The sequence below is a fragment of the Pinus tabuliformis genome, chromosome 3_1, assembly GCF_031772625.1.
Source record: "Pinus tabuliformis cultivar Carrire ecotype Pingquan chromosome 3_1, CPIR1, whole genome shotgun sequence".
In the NCBI taxonomy this organism is placed as follows: Eukaryota; Viridiplantae; Streptophyta; class Pinopsida; order Pinales; family Pinaceae; genus Pinus; species Pinus tabuliformis.
In genome coordinates this window covers 931,456,575-931,463,397 of record NC_142301.1, presented here as the reverse complement: position 1 = coordinate 931,463,397, position 6,823 = coordinate 931,456,575, and the positions used below count along the sequence as shown (strand labels likewise).

Genomic DNA, 6,823 nt, shown 5'->3' with positions numbered 1-6,823 from the left:
TTGCGAGAGAAAAATGGCATTGCCACAGTAATATAAATCATAGCATAGATCTTCATATATATATATATATATATATATATGTATGTATGTATGTATGTATGTATGTATGTATGTATGTATGTATGTAACGAGTATGTATTATAGAGATTTATTTATCTCAATGATAACTTCAGATTCTTATCCCACGCTGCAAAAAAACAAGGTTCATACGATGTGAGTGTATGTAAATGAAAAATTAATAGATCAATGTCCATTCACATGTCGCTATTCTTCCACAAACTATTATTATTTACAAAATATCCATTTTCAGAATACACATAACTAACTATTGCAATTGTAACTCGTTATCATCCACCCTTGCTTTCAACAATGTCCATTCACATGTCCCTATTCTTCCCCACTCTATGCCTTACGGGGTTTCCTTTGCAACATAAGGTGCAAATGCTAGTTTTATTTTAATTTTAATTTTATTATGATTGAGTCAAAATGTTTACATGACATTACATCATCTCTGCATATTGGGTTGGAGAGTGTCTCTAGAGGAAATTACTTTTTATTTTTTCACTGATCCCACATGTAAATGTTCACAAACATTTACACTATTACAATATCTCCCCATAGTATTTTACTTTTAAATTTAATTTTAAAAATGTCATAAAATAAAATATTTATGAAATATTTTGATTATGAAATGAGTTATGGTTTTTGAGCAAGTGGTATTGTTAAGTCATAGTATTGGTCGATGGTATTGTAACAAAACATACTTACAAGTTAATAATATCCATGGTAAAATGGGGTGAATATCCATGGTTATGAATTTTGTTATATTGTAGGTTTATTGTAAGTATTAAGTTTTAATTTTAAAATTAAAATAAAATTTTTATACTTTTTTGTTTTGAAATGAGTTATGGTATTGTAAGAAATCCTATTTAGAACTTAATAATATGCATGGTAAAATGGGAGTGAATCTTCATAGTTAAGAATCTTGTTATATTATAAATATTAATTTTTTGTGTGTTTATTATAGAATGATTATTATGGCTAAGGAAATCATTATTATTATAGAATTATTATTAAAAATTCCTAGTATGGGTGTTCAATTGGTTTATTATGGCTAAAGAAATTGGCAAAGGCTTTGGAGCACTCTAGCATTAGATTAATGAAAATAAAGGAAAGAACAAGAAGGAAAAGGAAAACAAAGATTAAGCAAGGAAGAGAAGGATCTAATAGTTACAACAAGATTATTTGCAAGTATCCATTTGCATGTGCGATTTCCTTACTAGCATTGGCATGCATGGTACATGCACGTGTGTATTTGGTTCTCTTGTTGTCATTCTCATGTGTTTTGCTAGGTGTGACAATTTTCTTTAGCCTTTCCTTTCCATTTTCTAATAGTCATGGTGTGATGAGCTCTCTTGTATTTGGTTGAGATGGATTATCGAATTGTTTCGAAACTGAGTGAGGTGGTCTCTGAAAGAAAGAACACAAGGCCTAAGAATCCCTGGACTGAAGTGGAATTATGGTAAAGAAAGATTTTGTGTGCCTTGGTGGGCCTAGGAATCCTCAACTAAGGTGTGTGCCTTCAATCAAGCCTAGGAATCCTTGACTGAGGTGTGCGCCCTCAATCAGGCCTAGGAATCCTTAACCAGTGAATAATAGGATATACGTAAATCCTGGAGGGTTGAGTATTGATTAGGCCTAGAAACCCTACACCATTGTATAGTGGGATATACAGTAAGACTAGAGACTAGGAGACAAAAAAAATCCTCACGATGTAGGTGGAGAAATCTGATGGCATCCATGCTTGCTTAGGGCCTAGTGATCTGGTGGGGATTGCGGTAAAGCCTAAGGAAACCTAATTTGGTTTGGTTTTGAGTCCCACATTCATGCTTGGAATACAACATGTGGATGCTTGGCTAAAAGAAAGATTTGGTTCAGCCATTTTATACTCGAGTGGTTCATGGAAGTCCCATACTATGGGAGATGGACATCTTACAGTGACAGGTGGCAACTCTCCATGCCCTATGTTGGTCTTCATTAGAGCATAGTGCGTTGAAGTCCCTGAGTAGTTGAGGAGCAACAGTGGACAGATTGAAAGTTGTTCAGAAGTGGAGTTGTGAACAACTCATTGAGAATTGTTCACAAGTGAAGTTGTGAACAACTCGACAATAGTCTCAATGTGTTGCGTCCTTGACGGAATAAGGCACAACTAGCTAGCAGATTAGATAACCGAGATTCAGTGTCCAAATAGATATGAAGTTAAAATGAATCTATATTAACTTAAATGTAAAAACAATAATTTTAACTTAAAATAAAATTATAATTCACTTAATAATAATAATTATTATATATTTTTAATGTAAAATTTACCATAAAATAAACATGGAAAGCACTGAGCCCAAAAAAATATCTGAAAATTTAATCCATACCACAAAGCGGGCGAAATTAAGTTAAAAAGAGTATCTTCCATCGCTATGAACCAAAGCCCAAGCTCTCTAAATAATATTAGTATATCATTATACTAATAAATAACTATTATAAAATTGTCTTGTTACATATTTTAATGTGAAATTCCATTAATACACTTTAAAAATAAACATATTTTATTATATTAATGTGATCTTAGAATAGAATAAAAATATTTCTTAAAAAACTTTATGCTTGAGATTTTTATGTAATTAACTTCACAAGTTTGAGTAATCCATTCATATTTAACAAAGTTTCTTTATGTGGTTGTGTGTTTAAATTATGGATGACTTAGGCATCACACCCTCATATCATACTTAATAATGTACTTTTTTAATCATTAAATGTTGTAAATTGGTAAAATCATAGGATTTTAGTATATTTATTTGTAGGTAGTTGGATGTACTCTTGGTGTTATAGTGGTAGCTACGAAGATTGATCCTGAATCTCTCATAAATTAAAACTGGCAATGACTGATTCACTACATGATTAACAAAAAAACAGATGTAAATTGGTAAAAATTAAATTAACATGTCCAGTTTTCATTGTTACAAACATTTTCACTGACCAATAGGCGTTGCTTATTTGGAAAGCAAAGCCGTGTAAGTCGGCCCAAGGCCGAAAGAGTATCCGTTATATCGATGTTTATAAATATGGCCATTTACGATCGCATCTTTCTCAATTCTCATCGCTCCCTCTTTTTCTTCTTTGCTTCTAGAAGCTAACATCATTATCTTATATCGAGAACGGTTTCTTGCATCGCATAATCTCATAAATATCGAGAAAGATTTGTCATGGCGGAGTGGATGATGAGCAGCCAGGAGGAGGGTGGATGATGAGCAGCGAGGAGGAGGACTTGATGAGCGGTGATGAGGAGGATCTGATGGAGGATTTGATGAGCGGCGATGAGGAGGATTTGATGCGCGGCGAGGAAAATGAAGTCTGCGTAGAAGATGTTTCTACCTCCATCCCTGACGGTGCACAGAACATCAGCCTCATCTCTCAACAAACTTTATTGCCGTCACAGAGGGAGGATTTACGCAAGGTGATGGATATCCCTGATGTAAAGGAACAGTTTGCTCGCACACTTTTGATTCATTATCGCTGGGATTTTACAAGATTATTTGATGCATTTGTAGAGAGGGGGAATGACTGGTTATTTTCCCAAGCGATGATAAGCAGCCCACCGCTTCGATCGCTTCCTATTTGAGTCGTATATTGACGATAACGACAAAGTGAAGTGGTGCCCTAGTGTTCCCAATTGTGGAAATGCAGCCAGTGTTGAAAGAGACGTTTACTGTGAGATTCAGTGCAGTTGTGGGCGTCAATTTTGCTTTAATTGTTTGGCACAACCACACTCTCCTTGCTCCTGCTCCATGTGGAAACTGTGGGAGAAGAAATGCCAGGACGACTCTGAGACAATAAATTGGATTGCAGTTAATACCAAGTCTTGCCCCAATTGTGGGAGGAACGTGGATAAAGATGGTGGCTGCAACTTGGTGAGGTGTGTATGTGGCGAATACTTCTGCTGGTTGTGTGGTGCTGCCACTGGAATAAACATTGTTGGGCACAGTTGTGGTCGATATAGAGAAGATCAGGAGGAGAAGGATATTGAGAAGGCACAACGTGATTTGAGAAGGTACACACATTATTACTCCAGATGGAAAGCTCATACGGATTCATTGGATCTTGAAACAAAGCAAAGGGAATTATTAGAGAAAGATATTTTAGATTTTGAAAGCAAGGAATCCCGTGTTAGTGACTATAGATGGCTACTAAATGCACTGCAAAGGTTGTTTAGGTCAAGGCGTGCCCTTGCTTATTCATATGCTTGTGCATTTCACATGTTTGGTGATGACATACTCAGAAATATATTGACACCTACAGAAAAAGAATTGAAACAAAATCTTTTTGAAGATCAACAGCAACAGCTAGAGGGAGCAGTAGAAAGGCTTTCAAAGATTATTGAGGGGCCTTCTTACCAACAGAGTGTAATGGCCAACCGAGGGCAAGTTATTGATCTCAGTGGCGTGGTTGATACAATGTGTCGAAGAATGTATGAGTTTATCCAAAATGATTTGGTCCGTGACCTTGGGTTGACAGCACACCCAATTGCTACATATAACCCCAAAGGTGTCCACATACTATCCCATACGTAATCGATATCGCAATACGCGTATTATTTTTTATTTATTTTGGAACTTGGTTTTTATTAGTTTAATTATCTCATTGAATGAATGACAAGTTAATCATCTATATGCTAAAATAGAAATAGGATTGAATTTTTATGATTAAGAAATTTATACATGTTTTTTTCAAATGCATGTTATTCATTATTTTTATCAATAATAATTTAAAACAAATTTGTGATTTAGTTAATTTTATGATTTTTTTTTTTAATTTTGTGTATGATGAAGTAAGCGTTTTAATGTTTGTTAAATATTGATGTTTGATAGTTATTGCGTTAAGAGACATTCTCAATCTCAATATAATAGATGTTGTAAATATGATTTGTATTTTTTTCAAATGTATGTTATTGATTTTTTATCAATAATAATTTAAAACAAATTTGTGATTTAGTTAATTTTATGATTTTTCTCAAGGTTCATGTATGATAAAGTAAGTGTTTTAATGTTTGGTAGATATTGATCTTTAGTAGTCATTGCGTCAAGAGGCACTCTCAATCTCAATATAATAGATGTTGTAAATATGGCAGATCTTTTATTTTGTCATGTTGGTTTAACATTTTGAGTAGATTAAGTTACATAAACATAAAAAATAAATTAAAATAATAATTAAAGTAAAATAGTTGAACTTTGACGGGGCATCGAAGGGGAACCCAGGCAATGCCGGATTCGGAGGTATCTTCCGTGATAGTCAGAAAACCACTAGATGGATTTATGCAGAGTGGGGAGGGGAGATGACAAACAATGAGGCCGAGTTATGGGCGATCCACCAGGGCTTGAGAATCGCGATTAGAAATGGCTATAAAAATCTGGAAATAGAAGGAGACTCTCAAATAGCAATAGAAATTTTGAAGAAACTTAACAACGGGAAGAATTGGGAGCAGATCACCACTAGTTGGAGAACTGCAGGGATTGTTCAAGAAATCGCTGATTTACTAAAAGGGATTGATTTACTAAAAGGGATTGACAATCAATGGAGAATGTTGCGACCCAACAGAGAATGGGAAGAACTGGCCAGTATCATTAATTATGACCATGAGCAAGCAACAAATGAGAATCGTAACATCCGTGCAACGGACAGGTGAGATGGATCGGAAATCCCAGAAATTAAATGATTGTCAGTCAAGGCGGGGGAGTGGCATAATGGGCAAGCAAGGTACATTACAGCAGAAGTGTGCGACGACAGGTAAGAAACAACCACCCCACAGCAATATAATTAACTCATGCGATCGGAGAGGGGGAAAGAACGGTATGTCAGAGTCCAGAAATGGAAATGAGGATAGAAAGATAATTGATAGGAAAGGCAGCAGGAAAAATAACAGATGGCAGCAGAAGGCTAAGTTGACAGGTAGGCAGATCAAAGCAAGGAGGATTATAAACGGGCAGCAACGAAAGGAACGACGACGAGGAAACTTGTTTGGAAAGCAGAGCACGAAGGGAAGAAAGGTGGTGGAGATTCGCACCAGAGAGAAATTGTGCCGAAACCTTACTGAGGACATCATGGAAACCAGGAAGAGAGCAAGGGCTGTAGAGGAATTGGAAGCCACGGAACGCAAAGACAGGGACAGAAAGGGCAAGGCGTTAGCGAAGGAGGAAACAGTGGAAGAGATATACGAAATTTATGACGATTCTGAGGATGAGGAAGACCTGCAAGAACAAGGCAGGCGAAGCAAGGAACGTGGTGGAACTGTAGGAGGCTGGGATACCCAGCAAACCAGTGAAGAGCAGTAAGGACAGCAGGAGGAAAAGGTAAGGCAACGTGGCAGACAGATGGGAGGCAGAGGCGCGGGTAGCAGGCTGGATTCGGGTAGCAGAAGAGGCAGAGGACCGCACAGAAACAGTGGAGAAAGGGGAGGAAGACAGGGGCATAGAGGGAGACCTGTTAAAAGAACAAGTAGGTCGTTAGATAAGAAAATCCAACAAGCATAAAAGGCTTACAGTCAGAATACTAACCCAAGAATCAGGAGGATTATCTAGAACATGGAAGAAGATTCGCTTGAGGCTCAGTCTGACTCAGAGATGGAAGATTGGGGGGTTTTACTCCATGACCCTGACAATACTAGAGGCAAAATGTCCCTATTTAAGCAGTCCCTGCATATCTACTGGGTGATGAAGAAATTATTGGCTAAAGCCTTGGAACAAGCTGCAACAGAGATGGCAGAATTGGCGCA

General features: G+C 36.7%; 1 pseudogene; it reads left to right on the top strand.

The window, feature by feature from the left end:
* The first annotated feature begins 3,301 nt into the window (after positions 1 to 3,301).
* LOC149190809 (putative E3 ubiquitin-protein ligase ARI1 pseudogene) lies at positions 3,302 to 5,737 on the top strand (annotated as a pseudogene).
* The last annotated feature ends 1,086 nt before the right edge of the window (positions 5,738 to 6,823 follow it).